Source organism: Hippopotamus amphibius, chromosome 13 (genome assembly GCF_030028045.1).
Source record: "Hippopotamus amphibius kiboko isolate mHipAmp2 chromosome 13, mHipAmp2.hap2, whole genome shotgun sequence".
Classification (NCBI taxonomy): Eukaryota; Metazoa; Chordata; class Mammalia; order Artiodactyla; family Hippopotamidae; genus Hippopotamus; species Hippopotamus amphibius.
Window position 1 is genome coordinate 5,477,584 of NC_080198.1, and position 17,630 is coordinate 5,495,213.

Sequence of the window (17,630 nt, forward strand, 5' to 3'; positions counted from 1 at the left end):
GAGGACTTCAGTGCCCTTCTCCCCTTAGGATTACGCCCCTCATCTCGCCCCAGATAAAAACCGTGAGCAGCAGCATACCCACCTGCACCTCCAGCCCGGGGCTGCTTCTCACCGCACCTTCTCTCTCATTATTTCCCAGCCCCTCAACCTCACCCCCATGCATGTCTTCCTCCAAGCCTTCAATCACCTTGTGCTCCTTAATTCTGTCCACACGTCAAGATCCAGGACAATCCCTGTCCCCTTCCCGGGCATTCCAGCCCAGAGCCAGTGTACCAGAGCCTGGACCACGGAATAGCAGGGATGGATGAGGTCTTGCAGAGCGTTTCTTCCAAACCCTACGACTGGCGTGCGGGATGTCCTCCACAACATGAGTGCCCCACACCCACACGGTCACGAGCCCACCTACTCCATCCTGCCCGACAACTTCGAGGGCGGGTAACGGAACCAGACACTCTTCTCTGTACGTCCCCTTACTCCTCGGCCTTCTAGGGCACAAGCTGCACATGCCCCACAGATGGATCAGGTGTCTGAGGGCGAGACAAGGCATCCCCTGGGTTTCCTCTTCCTCCACCTAACTGCTCATTGTGTCATCCGAGGGCATTCCTGGTAACACGGTTCCGGATCCCAGGCCTCCACGTCCTTGGCTTCTTTAGGTGTGGTGGTCCACGTCAGCCTGCCAGGGCTGGGGGCTGGCACTAGGTTCCCAGAGACGGAGCTTCCCGGTGCAGAAGCTACCTGTTACTCCTCTCACACTGCTTCACTTGCGCTGCGCTCACAAGCTCTAAAAACCTCTTCTCGTGGCTGTTATTTATTACGTCTCCCCCATCCTATGCTCAGGAAACTGTTGTTTTTTTGTTTGTGTTGTTTGCTTTAAGATCTAAGGACTTACACTTGTGCCTGTTGTATTCCAGCTTTTTAGGTGCAGCCTCGTGTCTGTCATGGTATCTTCAGATCCTGTTTTTACTGTTCTTTCCTGGCTTAGCATCCCCCTGAACTTGCTCGATGTACCAGTTTTGTCCTAATCTGCATCATGGTTAAAAATGCTGGAAAAGACAGTTTTGAGGACGGAATCTTTTTGGCACATCACGTTCCCTTTAGGCTGCGAGCCGTGCTTTGTGCAATACTGGTCATGTTGTAAATAATTAAACTGCTGAATTACACCAAATTCTACTCCATATCAAAGACTATTATAATTATATTTTCATGGTAATGATGGAATCTACCTCAAGTCTTTCTTGCTGGATTCATCTTCTCTTTCTCTCTCTAAGCCTCCCTCTCTCTTTAGCCCTCAAAACTCTGGGAACACGATCTAGCCTGCAAAGCTCAAGGAATAAACATTATGTCAATAACATGTTCCTTCAATCCTTTTGTAGAGTCTATTCCGATTGGCTGCAAAGTCAGTTTGTAGAAAACCCGTTGCATTAAAGCAGATAACATCTGTGAATCCTCTGATTTCCTGTTTGGCTCCAATGTCAATATAATAATAGCTTCTTGTAGATATTTTTACTGTAGGATAAACAGACTAAGCTCCACTTTTAAATACAAGGATTTGAGCGTGGCAGTACATGCCAACATGGGGGCTTCTGTGTGCCTCCTGTAAAATAATCTTCCCATCATATTCCTCAAGACGGTCAACAGTAACATGTTAAAAGGGGAGGGCAATGTTGCTGGTGCTCGCTCTTCAAATGCATTTCCCATCCCCAAGAAAACACAAAACAAAAGCAGGGGAAAGAAAAACCCTACTTCACCAGAAAATGGATAGCAGGGATCTGTGCACACGGGAAGCTCCGTGGATACCAGATGACTCTAAGAACCACAGTCCTATTTAGCTTAGAAAACACTCCACCGTGAGGTTTGGGCACTAGGAAAACAGCACTAAGGTGCCGGTTTTTCTTCTCTCTCAGCTTCTGGGATTGAGCATGACTGTCCAGGAAGGAGGAGGACGGGTCTGGGATGGGGGGGGGGGGGGGGGGGCGGGCAGAGGGTGTATTGGAATGTGTGAGGGAGGAGAGGGCAGGAAGAGCATTTCTAAAATGATCGCTACTTTTTTTTCTGGTCACAACAGGCAATAATTCATTTTGAACTCAAATGATATTAAGTAGGAAGGAGAGCAGGACTTAGGGGTGGGTATATGTGGGAAGAAGTTGAAAACCCAAACTAAGGTGACTAGTCAGATTAGTAATCTTCGGGGGACTGACTGTAGGAGTTCAAGAGAAGCTATGGAGTAGCTAGAAACGTTCTGAATCTCAACCCAGGTGGTATTTACACACGGGTATAGACAATAAAAATTCATTGAGTTGTACACCTAAGATTTATACAATACAAAGGTTAAAGAAAGTAAAAGGGTTGAGAAGCACTGGCTTGGCAGCTCCACACTAGCTATCCCCTTTAACTCATGGGCGGGTGTCTGCAAGATGCAGAGGAATATTATTAACTTGGGAGGCTGATAAAGTGTATCACCAACCAAAGTAATCTTCCAAAAACCTGAATACTAGCTCTTGGCGAGGCCTGATGCAAGGCCAGACTGTCCCCTGGAGCCAGGAGGGGCAGCATGGATCCACAGGAAGGAAGGGTGACAGTCACCGGACACAGCTTCTCAGACCTTGGGGCAAAGGGCCCACTGGGGCCAAGCGGCCTGCCGAAAAGACAGGTCTGAGGTAACAGTACCTTCCTCTGCTGCTGGCTTTAGACTGGGGGACAAAGAGGTCAAATCAAAGGAAACCAAGGGAAAGGTGGTGGGCCTAAGAAGCGAGACAGGGAGGCCGCGGTCCTAAGACAGCAAAAGCCCCAAACATCAGACACCGAGCACCTCTGTGTTTCCACAGCTGCCACTGGCACCGGGCCGGGGGCTCAGGGGTGGGCTGTTTCCCCTCTCATACAACAGCAATATGTTCATATCATAAACCTCCCAGTCCAATTCAAAGGCCAGGCAGAGTGGGAACACGGTCTAGAGAACGACTGGAAAGGGGACTTGGGTACCAGGAGAGGGAGAAAAGGATTTCAGGAGGCAGCTCACGTGCTCCCACACGTGTAGGATGAAGGGCTCTCTGGAGCCTGGCGTTACGGTCCCTGGACTGTCACAAAAGGCTCACAAATGTTTGTATGTTTGGCCTGACAACCCTGCAAGGTGGGCGTCTTCACTGCCATTTCGTCCACTTTAGCAAGCCTCAACACGGAGTCTAAACCTCTGTTCTCCAGGCTCAGTGAAGTGCCAGTCATTTTTGGGCAACTGTGGTATGGACATGAAGTCTGAGGAGTGCGTTGTACACTTCATTAGTTGAGACTCTGTTTGTACTTCTGTTACAGAGTTATTTGTTAACTAAGATCTTATAAACTATTCTAATAATAGGAGAAATTCGTAGCATTATGACCTCAGAACTTGCTATGTGAAATATGTACAAGAAATATGGAATTCTAGGTTTTTGTGGTGAGTCACAAACATATTTTGATACAGAATATATGAGAAACTTATAACTTATAGCAAATAATTAATCTTGACTAAAAGTGCAAGAACCTTAATTTTTTTAATAATGGTAAACTATGAGGGTGAGTCAACAATTATCCACACTCCGGTTAAACTAAAACTTCTGTTGCCCGCATGTCTTATCAGCGCTTTCCGTTCAAGGCTACTGTCTCCCCAGTCACTGCTGTGCAGGTGTGAATGTGTTACATCAGTTCATTTGTAACTGTGGTGTGCGCAAAAATGGAAGCCCCGCTTGCGATCTGCATGAATGAAAAGCATCGTGCAGGGATTCGCTTTTTGTGGTCTGAGGGTGTACCTGGTGTCATTATTTATCGAAGACTTTGTGTACAGTATGGAGACAGTGTTTTGTTGTGAAGAAGTGTGTATGGATGGATAGAGACATTCAAGGAAGGTCGCATAGGTGTTAACCATCAAGAAGGAGCTGGACCATGTCCACGGATTAAACGCAGAGGACTGCTATCCAAGGCTGTAGTAATCTTGCACCTGCACACTTCTGCCCACACTGTCGACTCTCTGCAAAAACTTCCTTTTGAGGTGTTAAAGCATCCTCCCTATAGTCCTGATCTTGCTCCATCAGACTTTCACCTGTTTGGTCCCCTGAAAGCAGCCCTATGAGGACAAAGATTCACTTCTGATGAAGAAGCGAAGACAGTGGTGCATCTGTGGCTCACAGCTCAGCCTGAAACATCTCTTAATGAGGGAATACAAAAGCTTGTTGACAGACAGACAAAGTGTGTTGAAAAATAAGGAGATGATGTTGAAAAATGATGTATTCGTCTTTTCTAAAAGTTAATTAAATTCTACACCAGAGTGTGGATGATTTCTGACTCCCCTTCATCTATATAATAAAATCTCCCATTTTAGCCTTTGTTAAGTAGACAGTTCAGTGGTGAGTGTACGTTGACACTGCTGTGCAACCATTGCTGCTGTCCATCTCCAGAACTTTTTCATCATCCCAAACTGAAACTCTGCACCCTTTAAACACAAACTCTCATCATCTGTCCTCAAGCAGTGGCTTCCACACTGCTTTGCCCAGAGCACATGCTTAGGAACTGCTTGTTGAAGAAGAGTGAGATTTATAGGCATATAAGAAGACCAACTATTATATTAGATAAATAAAAGAGATTAAAGGGAATATATTTTCCCAAAACTAAAGACTAAGAGCATCGTAGCCAAGAGGCATTAGGAGTAATTTACGACTTGTTTACACTTCTGGCATAAACTCTAATCATCTATTGTGACCGAGATCTCCTGCTCTCTTTAGATGTACTAGCAGGTGATGCTGACATCTCATGATGGGGGTGGGCGAGAAGAGACGCCTGGTCAGCTGGCACTCGGGGCTAGTTGCTGAGCTGTCACCTAGTGGACAGGGACACGGTTCTCTCCCAGCAAGCCTCCTTTGGCAGGTTTGTGTGACTTGGCAGTGACCCTGTGGTGGAAATTCACTGAGAAGCCTGCATTTCAAGTCCTTGAGCAGAGCTTTCAGAGGTCTTCTGTACAGAAACAGCCTAGAGAGGAGGCAAGGCTTCCCAATCCCCTTTGGGTGAAGTTGGGAAAGCAGAGAAGCATGGATTACAAGGCTTCTTACTGACTCTGGCACTGCAGAAGCATGGAAAGCCTGAACACATGGCCCCTTCACTTCCGAATTTCCTCATCTGGTAAAGGCACACGGCTCTAAGTGGAAAGGGTTGGAGGTAGGCTATTTGCTGTAGGGAGGTTAGCTGCGTCTTCAAAAGCTGACCAAGGCACCTGGCAGGCACACACAGAGCAATGGCCACTGTGTCACTGGTTGGCCTCCTTTGACTTTCTTTGGCTAAAGAATAATTAACGAAACAAGTTTTGCTCAAGAAAAAATTATCCATTAGGATCTGCTCTCTGTGGTTTGTGACTCATCTGACAATTGTTATTCAACAGCTTTTCCTTTGCTTCCTGGAGAACATGCCTTACCCAGTGTTTCATAGTCAAAACCCTGGGCTGGGAAGGTGATTCTGAGCTGGCGGACTTGGATTGGTAAAGAGATGCTCTGTTCCAAGAGAGGGACCGATAAATATCTGGGCTTTAGAAGTAACTTTATGATGTTTGGATTTTGTGCTGGCACCAGCCTCTGGATTTTAAGCACTTTGCTGTCATACGGTGTGCAGCCTTTCCAAGAAAAACTCTATAAAATGAAAATATTTTATCGCCACAGCCTTTGACTTCTTGAGAGTCACACTGTAATCTCTTGCAACATTTAATTTAATTGAAACTCGGTTCACCTGAAGAAAAAAATTAGTTCTGAATCTGCCCATTTCACTTCTTAAAAAGCACCAGTCTTCTCTATGTTGTCACTGTTTTGTTTGCTATGTGCCAAACTGTTATTTCACATATGTGAAAAGAAAATTGGCGTCAAGTCCATATGAACTAAACTACTGGCAAAGGTGATGCTAGAGCCTGCCACTGAGAAGATTAGATTCCCAAGAAACTCCTCTAGCAGCATCCAATAACCACAAACTAAAAAAGCGTGAGTGTAAACACACACATACACATTCGACTGAAAGAAGCTGCACACCACCACCCCGGCCCCGCCTCCGAGTTCAGGTGGTATCCTATTAGCGGTTTAAGTTACCCTGAGCTTAAATATCACAGTTGTACAAATCAATAACAAAAAATAAATGTGCATTGATTAATAAGATAAATAGGAAATTGAGAATTTATTTTTATTCAAGCATGAACTTGCCCACTTCAATTATCTTCCTTATTTGCTTAATAAATAGGATGATTCACACTTCCCTCACAAGTAAGACTGATTAGATCAGGCTGGGGGCGGGGAGGGTAGCAGGGACACTTTTAAATTTTCAATTAACGTTTTCCTTTACTTTAAAGGTTTCTTTTCTATTTAAGTCTGCTATTTTGCAGACTGTTTTGCCTTTGCACTTACAGATTCAAATACAGAACTAAACCAGGAGAGAAATGGAAAATTTTATTATCCAGAACTGTGGTAAATGGTTGAATACTCCAAAGTAGTTGAAATCAGTGCTCCCTGGAATCCCAGATCCTGAGTCGCTCGTGACAACGCAGCGGTGGTGGCTGTGATACCGGAGCAGGCATCTTTTATTTGTGCCTGTCCCATCTCCTCAGCGCCCCATTAAGGGGTCTTTGGGGCTCAAGAATGACTACAAGTAAGCCTAGGCAATCACTGGAGACAGACACTTCTACGACTCAGTCCAGCAAAAGTCAAATATTTCTAAAAGAAAGATGGAGATCCACACTTTGGGGAAACACATAGAGAATGTGTTTTTTAAGTTTGGATCCTTCACATTTTCATATTCATTTTCTAAAATAATCGTCGGTTTTCTTAGTCATTAGGGTACTACCTCTGGGGACACATCACTGTCTCTGACAGGACTGTTAACCACAGGACTTCATCTTCCCTACCTTACACCCAAGGGAACATGGGATCCAGGCTTGGCCAATCACACAGTGCCATTTCTTTGGCAATAGCAATTAGTCCAGGGGGTGGGTGTACGACCCAAGTAGGACCAATGAGTCTTTCCCTGAGACTGATTTACGAACGATGGAAGACACAGTGTTGCTTTCCACTGGATTTGCTCAGCTACGAAGGTGGGAATCTGGGGCGACTAAGGGCCATGATTCCTGCCTCAGGGAGAGGCTGGAAGCCCATCCTCAGAATGAGGCCAAGCACAGGCAGGCTCCGCTGAGAGATGGACAGAAAGTCTCTGAGGGACTGCATCCCAGTTCCTAACCCTGACCCCTGGTTCCTGCAGCTCTTCCTTTAATCCTATAAGCAGTTCCAGTAACATTCCAGCTACATAAGCCGGGGGAGTTCTCCTTTGCTAATGTTGGTTAGGATTAACCAACCTTACAACTAAAAGAGTTCTGAGTGATGTGGGGCCCTTCTTAACCTGGGAATCACACTGTTACTGAGTTCTTCAGTGATTAATGGCTTCCCAGCTGTCGGTTAATAGAGGCCAATTACCTTTTATACCAACTTTTTGTTAGTGGCATCTCATGTCAATTTATATGTCAGGAAAGAAATGCTGAAACTTATAAATTAGAGTGGGGGAAAAATTCTTGTGTTAAAAAAAAAAAAAGGCAGAATTATATTAATATACTTCTCCCCATTGAGCATTTCTCAGCACATGGGGAAACACTCATTACTGAACATATTTATTGACTCAGGAGTTTGTAGCACAATAATTCTTATCCGCATCTTATTTTGTCACCATTGTTCATCTACCTTGTGGAACAAGAGAGGCCAAGAAGCAGGATGGGGAAGAATAAAAGAAAAGCTTCCATTCACGGGAGTGCTTGATTCTTCCTGTCCATATGTGTAGGTTCTGCTTCTTCCCCTAATCCAGAGCTGAACATCTCAGAGATGCTGGCAGGTACAAACACGCTCCCTTTTAATTACACCACCAAATTGCTGCAATAACCGATTGCCAGCTAAATAATTATAATCAAGTGGCCATTGTGCATCACAATCATTTAATGACTGCCATTCCCAAACACTATAATAAAGAGAGCTTTAATGAAGAAATCTGGAAAGGGGCCAGGGTCTTATGGCGGTTTGCTGAAAGGGAGAGAGAGCTGTAATCTGTATTTAAGATTAGAAGAAGCCTTTAATCCAGATGCTCAACATTAAACAAGGGAGTGGAGTCGTGTTTTGATCAAAAGTTCCTGCACGCAGAGGAGAAGTAACGTAAATGTTCTTTCAGGAACAAAAACAAAAAAAGGCTCCAGTAAATTATATTAAGGAAGTGTTCATGACCATTTGCTTTGGAAAAAAAGGAAAAGGAGAAACATCTGATTTTCATTTTGGACAAGAATACTGAGCTAAAATAAAATAAAAGGGAATAGGATTTTTATTTGATTTGTATAATATCATTGAAAATACAGGCGCTGCCATTCGAGCTACCTTGTACCAGTAACCATTCTCCTACTATTTTTTACCCTCACTTTCCTAGGCCAGGCCTGTATCTTTGGGAGGTGTAATTACATTCTCACACAAAGTCCTAATTGAAATGGTTCTGATGATCTCAGCTCTAGCAAACAGTAGTTCTCATCTGAGGGGAAAAAAACAAAACAAAAATCTCACCACATAAAACTCAGATCAACTGGCAGCTACCGCCACTGCTGATGCGTGGAGTATTTGGCTAACAAATTAAGACTGCAATTCCTAGAATTGCAGCCATTTTCTACGAACTAATATGTAGCCTGGCCAACAATAAACACCAGAGCCTCCAGATTTTGCTAGAGGGATTGCTGGGAGAAAACTAAAAGCAACATAAGTCCTCTCAAGGAAGAATAAGAGGGAAAAGCAAAACCAAACCAAAACAGTTCCTAGAGATATAAATAGATATAGACCAGATTAGGGCTCCAGCAGCTTTCTTAATACCCTAGCATAAAGGAGCAGGACCTGACCCTAGTTAGGTGCCCACAGAACACCCCAGCCCTCAGGAGATCACGATGATGGCTTGGGGCTGTGGAAAGACCCTGAGAGTCTGAGGGAAACAAACTACACCTGGGATTATTCTTGTCTCAAGGTGAACATTCAGGACAGAAGAAACTGCTCTGGAGCTCTTGAGGTGCCCCAGCCTGTTAGGTTCTGGGGTGTGTGTGGCAGAGACAGATGAACCAACATTAGGAAATGGGATTAGGAAAAACCCGCCAGCCTGCCTGCCTGGGGTAGAGGACACAGGTCAGGACAGATTTCCCAAGACCATTTCAGCTTAAAATTGACCTAGCAGAAGGTATGGGATTTCAATTATGACATCAGGACTTTTCCTGATATTCTAAGTTAAGGGTATTAAATTCTCCTTCAAAAAGTTCCCAATTTCGAACCTTCCTACACTGTTGATGGGAATGTAAGTTGATGCAGCCACTATGGAACAGTATGGAGGTTCCTCAAAAAACTAAAAATATGGGGACTTCCCTGGTGGCCTAGTGGGTAAGACTCTAAGCTCCCAGTGCAGGGGGCCTGGGTTCAATCCCTGGTCGGGGAACTGGATCCCACATGCATGCCGCAACTAAGAGTATGAATGGGGCAACTAAGAAGCCCACAGGCTGCAACTAAAGATTCCACATGCCACAAATAAAAGATCCCTCAGGCTGCAATGAAGATCTGGTGCAGCCTAAATAAAACAAACAAATAAACAAACAAAAACTAAAAATAGAGTTGCCATATGATCCAGCAATCGCACTCCTGGGCATATACCTGGACAAAAATATAATTCAAAGAGACACACGCACCCCAACGTTAACTGCAGCACTATTCACAATAGCCAAGACATGGAAACAACCTAAATGTCCATCAACAGATGAATGGATAAAGAAGACGTGGTACATATACACAATGGAATATTACTCAGCCATAAAAAAGAACGAAATGATGCCACTGGCAGCAACATGGATGGACCTAGAGATTATCATGCTAAGTGAAACAAGTCAGAAAGAGAAAAACAAATACCATATGATATCACTTATATATGGAATCTAAAATATGACAGAAATAAACTTATCTATGAAATAGAAACAGACTCACAGACATTGAGAACAGACTTGTGGTTGCCAAGGGGGAGGAGAGGTGGAGGAGAGATGGAGTGGGAGTTTGGGATCAGCAGGTGCAGGCTAGTCTATTTAGAATGGATAAGTAACAAGGTCCTACTATACAGCACAGGGAATTATATTCAGTGTCCTGTGATAAACCATAATGGAAGAACATGAAAAAGAAGGTCTATTTACGTATAACTGAATCACTTTGCTGTACACGGCAGAAATTAACACATTATAAATCAACTATACTGTAATAAAAAATAAACAAATAAAATGGAGAGAAAGAAGCCCCCGATTTTTTGTCTGCATTAGTGGTGTTCCCTCAGCCTCCAGGCTCCTGCCCTGGATGCTCACTGGTCTGGCCGCCCCCTCTGCATTCAGGTCTTAGCTCGGAAGCCACCTCCTCACAGGGACTGTCACCGACCCACCAGTCGAAGTTGTCTAACTCCTGACCTCTATTCTCTCCTCTTCCCTCTCCGCCCCAGTTCACTCTAACCCAGCACCCTGCTTGGTTTCCATCTTTGCGCTCGTCACTAGCGGAAAGTTTCTTTTCTCGCTTGTTTGTGGAACTGGGATGTAAGCACGGGGAAAACATGGAGACCTGTCTGCCTTGACAACCACCATATCCCCAGCGTTTGGAAGGGGCCCAGCACTCAGCAGGCATTGAATGAACGTGCTGTCACCCCCACAGCCTTGCACACAGGCTGCCACTTGCCACTCAGCAAGCTGCAGCTACACTGAACTGCCCTGCATTCAACCAAGGGGCAGATAACGAGGGCACAGACAAAAATCTAGCCCTGGCCACTGTCTTGCCAGGTCAGGTGTACAATGAAGGGCCCTGTGCTTAACTGAGACCTGTGCTTATCAAGGAGGCAGGGGACATGTGGGTGAAGGTATTTAGGGCTTCCCAATGTTTCTAGGTTCAAAAGAAGTGTGAGGAGACACACATATCTAAATTCACAGCACAGGATACACAGAACAGCGGATGAGTACACTGTGAAACCGGGGCCAAGGTTACACTGAAAACAAAGTCTTGATTTACTATTTATACACATGCCAGTCAGGTTCAGATAGCAGGAGAGTGGGAACTGCAGGCAGAATTCACCATGTTCTGAACGTGAATAGCATCATAAACTATACTGTCTCACACAGCACTTAGAAATGATCCTACCTTAAATTTACTCTCACTGTTTCAAACGTGTTAGTCTTATTCCTTCCACTTCAGGTAAGAAATTGTGTCTTATACTTTTCCAGTATGTTAGTGTTCCTAGCGTAATTCGTGGAGAATTAACTTTGAAGGTTACCAGACTCAGAAATGAATCCCAAGGTCTTCTACCAGTTCTTGGATGTTTGTCAAATTATTTACCCCTTCTTAACCTTAATTTCCACATCTTTTAAGTAGTGATAATGATATCCATCCCACAAAGGGTTGCTATGAGAAAAAAAGGCAGCCTACGGATGTACTTAACAGAGAGCAGGTACTCAAAAAAAATCACAATTTCCATTTGAGTAGGTGGTAGGAACTCAGAAAGCACTAAATAGGTGGCAACCAAAGTGAGGTAGAAAGCATGCCAGGAAACAAGTATCTGAAGAGTGGCAGGAAAGTAACACGTCATCGGTCGGAAGACACAAAACATGGCCTGAAGTGCTATGGTGTTTTGTTATTACTCCCCATGTAAGAAGGATCTGCAAATATTCGTATTTTATGGCTTGATCACGGTGACACGTGGCAGTCAGAGCTGAGTATCAGTCAGAAAGTCACTGAATATGAGAAATCACTGGTTAACCATAAAAAGAAAGTAAAAGCAAAGTATGCTCCTGAGAACAGTACTTACTTAATTTTATTCATTAGTATTATTATTATTATTGGCCACACCTTGGCTTCTGGGATCTTAGTTCCCCGACCAGGGGTTGAAGCCAGGGCCATGGCAGTGAAAGCACCAAGTCCTTACCACTGGATCGCCCGGGAACTCCCAAACAGTATTTACTTTAAATCTATACAGTATCAGAGAACTCATGGCAGGATTCCAATTTAAAAACCACTGGGAATTTAAGTATTCCTTGATCTTATCAAGAAACACAAGTCATCATGAAAAACTGTTATGTTCACATTACTTGGCATTCCAAGGCTCAGACACAAACATTGGAGCTGCTGGACCCAGCACAAAGGCTAGGGTGAAAAGTCAAAGAAAGCAGTAAACTGGCTATTTTTAATAATCCTGGGGGACAGATGTTTACCAAAAAAAAAAAAAGGAGAAGACAAGGCCACCTGCTTGGGGTCCATCATACCATTTGGCTCTTGGAAATAAGAGAAATATTCACAACAAAAAGGAAAGGAAAAGTAGCCACAGTGGACAGCTATCACTCTGCCTGCTCAGACTGGGGCATCCTCAGCCCTGTGATAATCATACCAGTTTTCTCATTTCTCACCAATTTCTCCCGGACTCTCAGGTCATGTGATTTAGGTGGGTCATTCACCCCATACACCACTGGTGATGGGAACATACCCCAGATCTGACCAGCGAGAGTTACCCCCTGCCCCACCACTGTGACTGGGCCATCAGTGACTAGTAAAGCAGGACATGAGACAACGCATTGGGAACAGGGCTCCCTTTCCATGGGAGTCGCTAAGCCCAGGGTTCCCAGTGCCAACTTGCTCTCATGAGGAGAGCCTGCCTGAGAACGAAGCAGTGCAGAGAACAGCCAGGCAAGGGAAAAAGGCAGAAAGGTCACTATTAACAGTTTTTGAAAACATGGATCTAAGTGGTACCTAAAGCTAGACCTATCCATGAATTTTTCTGTTACTTGAACAAATCCCCACGTTTGCTTAAACCTCGAGTTAGTGTCCAATTTTCAACCAAGACAGTGTGACTGATACAGGAAGTAATCTTGTAGACTTTAATCCTAAAGGACTTATCTAAAAAGGAAGCCTGTGAAGCACTTCTCTGAGTTCTCTTTAAAAAAAAAAAAAAGAAAAAAAAAGTTAGAGCCGAACATGTGAGACGCTGGGGAACCACGTTCCTTGAGCCAGCAACTCCATCTGACCAAATACAAATGGAATATAAACAAGTGGACAGACGGAGACCTTCTACTCACTACATCCCTGATCCTTCATCTCCACCTCCCATCAAACATTCACACGTTTTTTCAAAAATGTTCTAAGTACCGAACATATGCCAGGTATTATGCTAGGTACTGAGGAGAGAGATGATTAAGACATAGTTCTCCGTCTCAGGAAGCTAACGAATAATTATGATCCAGGGTGACAAGTGTGAGAAGGGACCCTTCAGAAAGGATGAGTATGCATTGCCAGGAGGGAGAGCAAGAGCAGAGGGGCGGCAGGAAGCGTGGGAGGTCCAGGGCAGGAGGACCGGTGACGCGGGAGGCAGGCTGGAGCCGGGCTGCCAGGGCGTCTGTGAGTGCCCTCTGAGGGGCTGATCTGATCCTGAACCCAAGCTGAGCCCCTGGCGTCCCTGAGTAACAACTGTGTGTGCCACCAAAGGCCTGGTGACCTTTGTGGAGGGTGGACTGGAGGGAACAGAGACTGAAGGCAGGACTTACTGGGTCATCAATGGAAAATGGCACGGAGACCTGGATGGAGAAAAGCCAGACTGGAATAGAAGGTAAGAGTCTACAATCCTAACTCAAAAAGCACGGAAAACGAATCCTGTGCAGATGACTTAAGAACTCTGGTCCAGGGAATTATCTGCATCTTGAAGGACAAAGACTGAGTCAGAGTAACATGGAGGAGAGGGTAATAAATGCTTGTGCCATCTCAGCTCCTGCATCCTAAGTTCTCTCCCCACACTCAATCCCATCTGTCCACAGGGCTCGGCCTCAGGAAGGCTCCAGCTCCTTATCTGCTGGTAGTTCATTGGGTGCCCCTTGCCACGGGATCCTACACCTGCATTTTAGACCTGATCACTCACGACATTTCTCTGAACCTCAACTTCCTTGTCTTGAAAATGTAAAGACTCATTTACCTCAGGATAAGGACCTAAATAGGACAAATTTCATAGAGCACTCTGCACAGAACCTGGCATGTGATAAACACTCGGTACGCGGAAGCTGCCACACTCCTATGGAAGACGAAGTAGACTGCACTATGCACTATGAAGACACAAAGACACCCTCAAGCCAAGCAGTGGTTTCTCACTTGCCAGGGATTTCCAGATCTTACAGAAATAGAATGTTGTTGTCAGAACAAGGCAGAAGCACTTTACATGGTAAAGCACATGGACTGATGATTTAAGCACACGACCTCTGAAGGCCCCTAAGAACTCCCGTCTGCTGTGAATGGTCCCAAAGAAGAGGGTTGTTAGAGCTCCTGGAGGTGGAAACGCAGCTCTCACCCTGCACTTCCTTGGGTGAAAAGGTCAAGTGCATCAAGGTTCCTCGCCGAAGAGTGTGGGAATGGCTGGGGAGTGCTTTGTGACTGAAGGAAGAAACTCCAGACTAATAGGTTGTTGGTGATGTGGCTTTATTTTATCCTTACAGTCAGATCTGTAGAGATAGCTTGTTCACAGAATTTCTTACTATCCTCTTCGACCAGGCCCTCTGCTGACAAGTCAGGACTTGGTTACCAATGGGCCTGGCTTAATTGTTCGTGCCAACAGTAAACTCAGTAAGAGATGAGCGCAAAAGCCCAGCAAGACTGGGCAGCAGTGCACTGCTTCAGTGTTTCCATCTCCAACCCACCCACAGAGAGCTTTGGGTGCCAGGGGCAAAGCTGCAGAGTTTGTAAACACTGTAAAAATATATTAGGTCCACTTAGGGCAGTGGTTCCAAACCTATCTTAGACCAAAGATATCTCATGAGGATTTAATGACACAAATCCTGCCCCCATAAAACACAAACGTGCAAGCTTTGTATACACCCCCTGGGTGTTCAGGAACCATCCCCCCCCACCCCCTAAGCCCATCTTAGTCCAACAGGAATTTAGAACAACCAGTTCATACGGCTTGAAAGAATGCGGTAGGAGAGTCAAGAGTTCCTCTTCTCGGGGCTCAATTTTCTCCGTGACACACTTCGTTGCCATGAACGCCACCCTCCTCACAGGGACAGGGCTAATGAATGATGTGACACCCAGAGCCTGAACATTTATCTGTCTGCAGTGCCTAACTCTGAGTGGCTGTGGAAAACCTTGGAATCTTAGTGGTTTCCAAGGTGCTGAGTAGAGAAAAGTCAAAGAGGATGCTCTGAGGGGTCTGGGGTGGAGAGTAGGACGAGTCTGGTTCAGGCCCCGGAGAAAGATGGCAGCTTCCCCGGGAAGCAGAGGGGAAGCCTGTTCAACCCTCAGCTCCTCTCAGTCCTTCCACTCTCAGTCCTCACTTATGCAGAGGCTGTACATTCCTCGGGTGAGCTGTACCAAATCCAAATGGTTAAAAATAATTTGCTAAATACCTTCCTAGATAAATGGAAATCCAAGACCTTTTTGAGTCCTGTCCAGCCATCCCTCAGAGGGCGAGCTGGGCTGAAAGTCATGCTCTTTCCTAGCTGAATCCCTGAGTCAGACTTCTGCCTGTCAATCTTCTGATGTCACAAGTCAAACTGTGCCTTCAGAGGCTGAGTAAGCACCTTCAGGAAATAGAAACTCAACTGTAAGAACACAGGTATTTCCAAACAGAAAACAACTCTGCCCGGTTTCTAACTCAGCTACTGTATATAAATTTAGCTGTGACACGGGGAGGGGAATTTTTTAAAAATAGAAGTCAAAGGCAAAAAGAATAAATAACAGTAATGGACCAGTCACTATCTTCGGCAAGACATATGAACTAGTAAACAGGACATTATAAAGTCTTGGCCCTTATGGGGTTTACATCTGAGTGGGGGCTGGAGTGGGAGACAGAAAGTAAACACAAATTTCAGAGGGTGATAAATCCCACGTAGAAAATAAAACAGGGTAAAGGGATAAAGGATGCTTGAGGTACTATTTTTATATCCAGATAAAAATATACGGATGAGGAAACTGAGGGTAACAGAAAGTAGGTAAATTGTTCAAGGCTCCACAGCTAGTAAGTAGTGAACTTAAACTCAGGTTATCTCATTCCACTGTTGTTCCTAACTACTGTCCTATGCTATCTCTTTAGCATCCAGAGAAACCAAAGAATCTGGAGAATAGATAAGGTGAGAAACCTACCTTTATTTGTTAAAAGTCCCTCCTTTCAGGACATCAGCAAAATTCTGAGATCTATGAATTCTTATAAAGGAGTGTGCTACAGGTACCATTTTGATGCTAATACAACTAACATTTGAGTTTCTATACATGATATGTAACATACTTTAAACCTTAAAGCTACCCTCTGAGATGGGAATTACCATTCCTATATTTCATAAAAGGACACGAAGTCTCAGAGTATAACCTGTTGAAAAATCACAGCTTATAAGCGTGGAAGCTGCAATTCAGGCCTCATGCCTCTGAGTGCATTGCTTTTTCCATGACACCATGCTGCCTTCTAGAAGACTCCCCAAGGAGCTACATTTTTCTCCCACTGGGAGACACGGCAGTAACTATCTTGGCAGTGCAGACAGAAAGGAGTGACTGTTTTGCGTCTCTGCCAAGCAAGTATGTGTGCCCTTTGCAACATGACTTGGACACAACACCCAACTGAGCTCTAGCAGCTAAGCATCCTAGAATTTGCTGAAGAATTTTTTCACCTTCTCCGTATGGGGTCCAAAATTAAAAGGGGAAAAGCACATTTTTATGTCTCATTCAGAATTCAAAAAGTAATAAATCCTTCAAGGCCCTGGCAACGTTCTCTAATCCACTGTAATCATGTTTCCTTGTATAACAAGTCTTGTGATGTCTGAAGCAGCCTCTCGCTATAGTAACGGCAGCCTGAATGTTGGAGTTCTTCTTCTCAGGCCTGGGGGATTATTCCATTTTCCACATTAGGAATAAACCACAGACTTTAGGTTCTAAAACGGAGCCAGAAACGCTGACTAGAATCCAGATGCCCTAAATATAATTAGAACTAAATTTTACTGCCTTCTGTGAAAGACACAAATGAAAAGAATGTAGCAACTTCTAGAATACTGGTCCAGAAAGCAAAGCTATGAATAGAGCCAACACGGGGTTCTTATGCACCTAGAGGTTCCTTAAAGGTACCTGGAGACTTTCCAAATCTCCCCTGTTTCAGATCCTTGGCTCTGTAACTTTTGCAAAAGCCAAACATACTAGGGATGGAGGAGGTACTACCCACTCATCCTAGTCAACCATGTTTTCATGGAGGTAGCCTTTCATGTATTTATTTATTTATACATTGTTATTGCAGAGTAGATGATTTACAATGTTGTGTTAGTTTCTGCTGTACAGCAGAGTGAATCAGAAGTAGCCTTTCACCTTAAAAATCATTTAGGTTTTCAGAAATTGATATAAGTAAAAAATGATTTATCTCTGTGGTCAACCAATTACTTCTCTGTTATTAAAAGAAATCCATTTATTAAGTTCTTTAATGGAAATGACACCCTCTTACTATACCATTTAGCATGAGCGGTGCACAACAGTGTAAATATATATGTGTCCCTTCAAACTGCGACTTCATTATAATGAGGAGGAGGAGGACAGTTGCCCCATTTTTCGGTGCGTCCTATG

General features: G+C 44.5%; 1 protein-coding gene across 10 annotated transcripts in view; it reads right to left on the bottom strand.

The window, feature by feature from the left end:
- The window catches only part of ATG7 (autophagy related 7), a 330,637-nt gene that overhangs the window by 63,649 nt on the left and 249,358 nt on the right, over window positions 1–17,630 (bottom strand). The gene's annotated exons all lie outside the window — the stretch shown is intronic.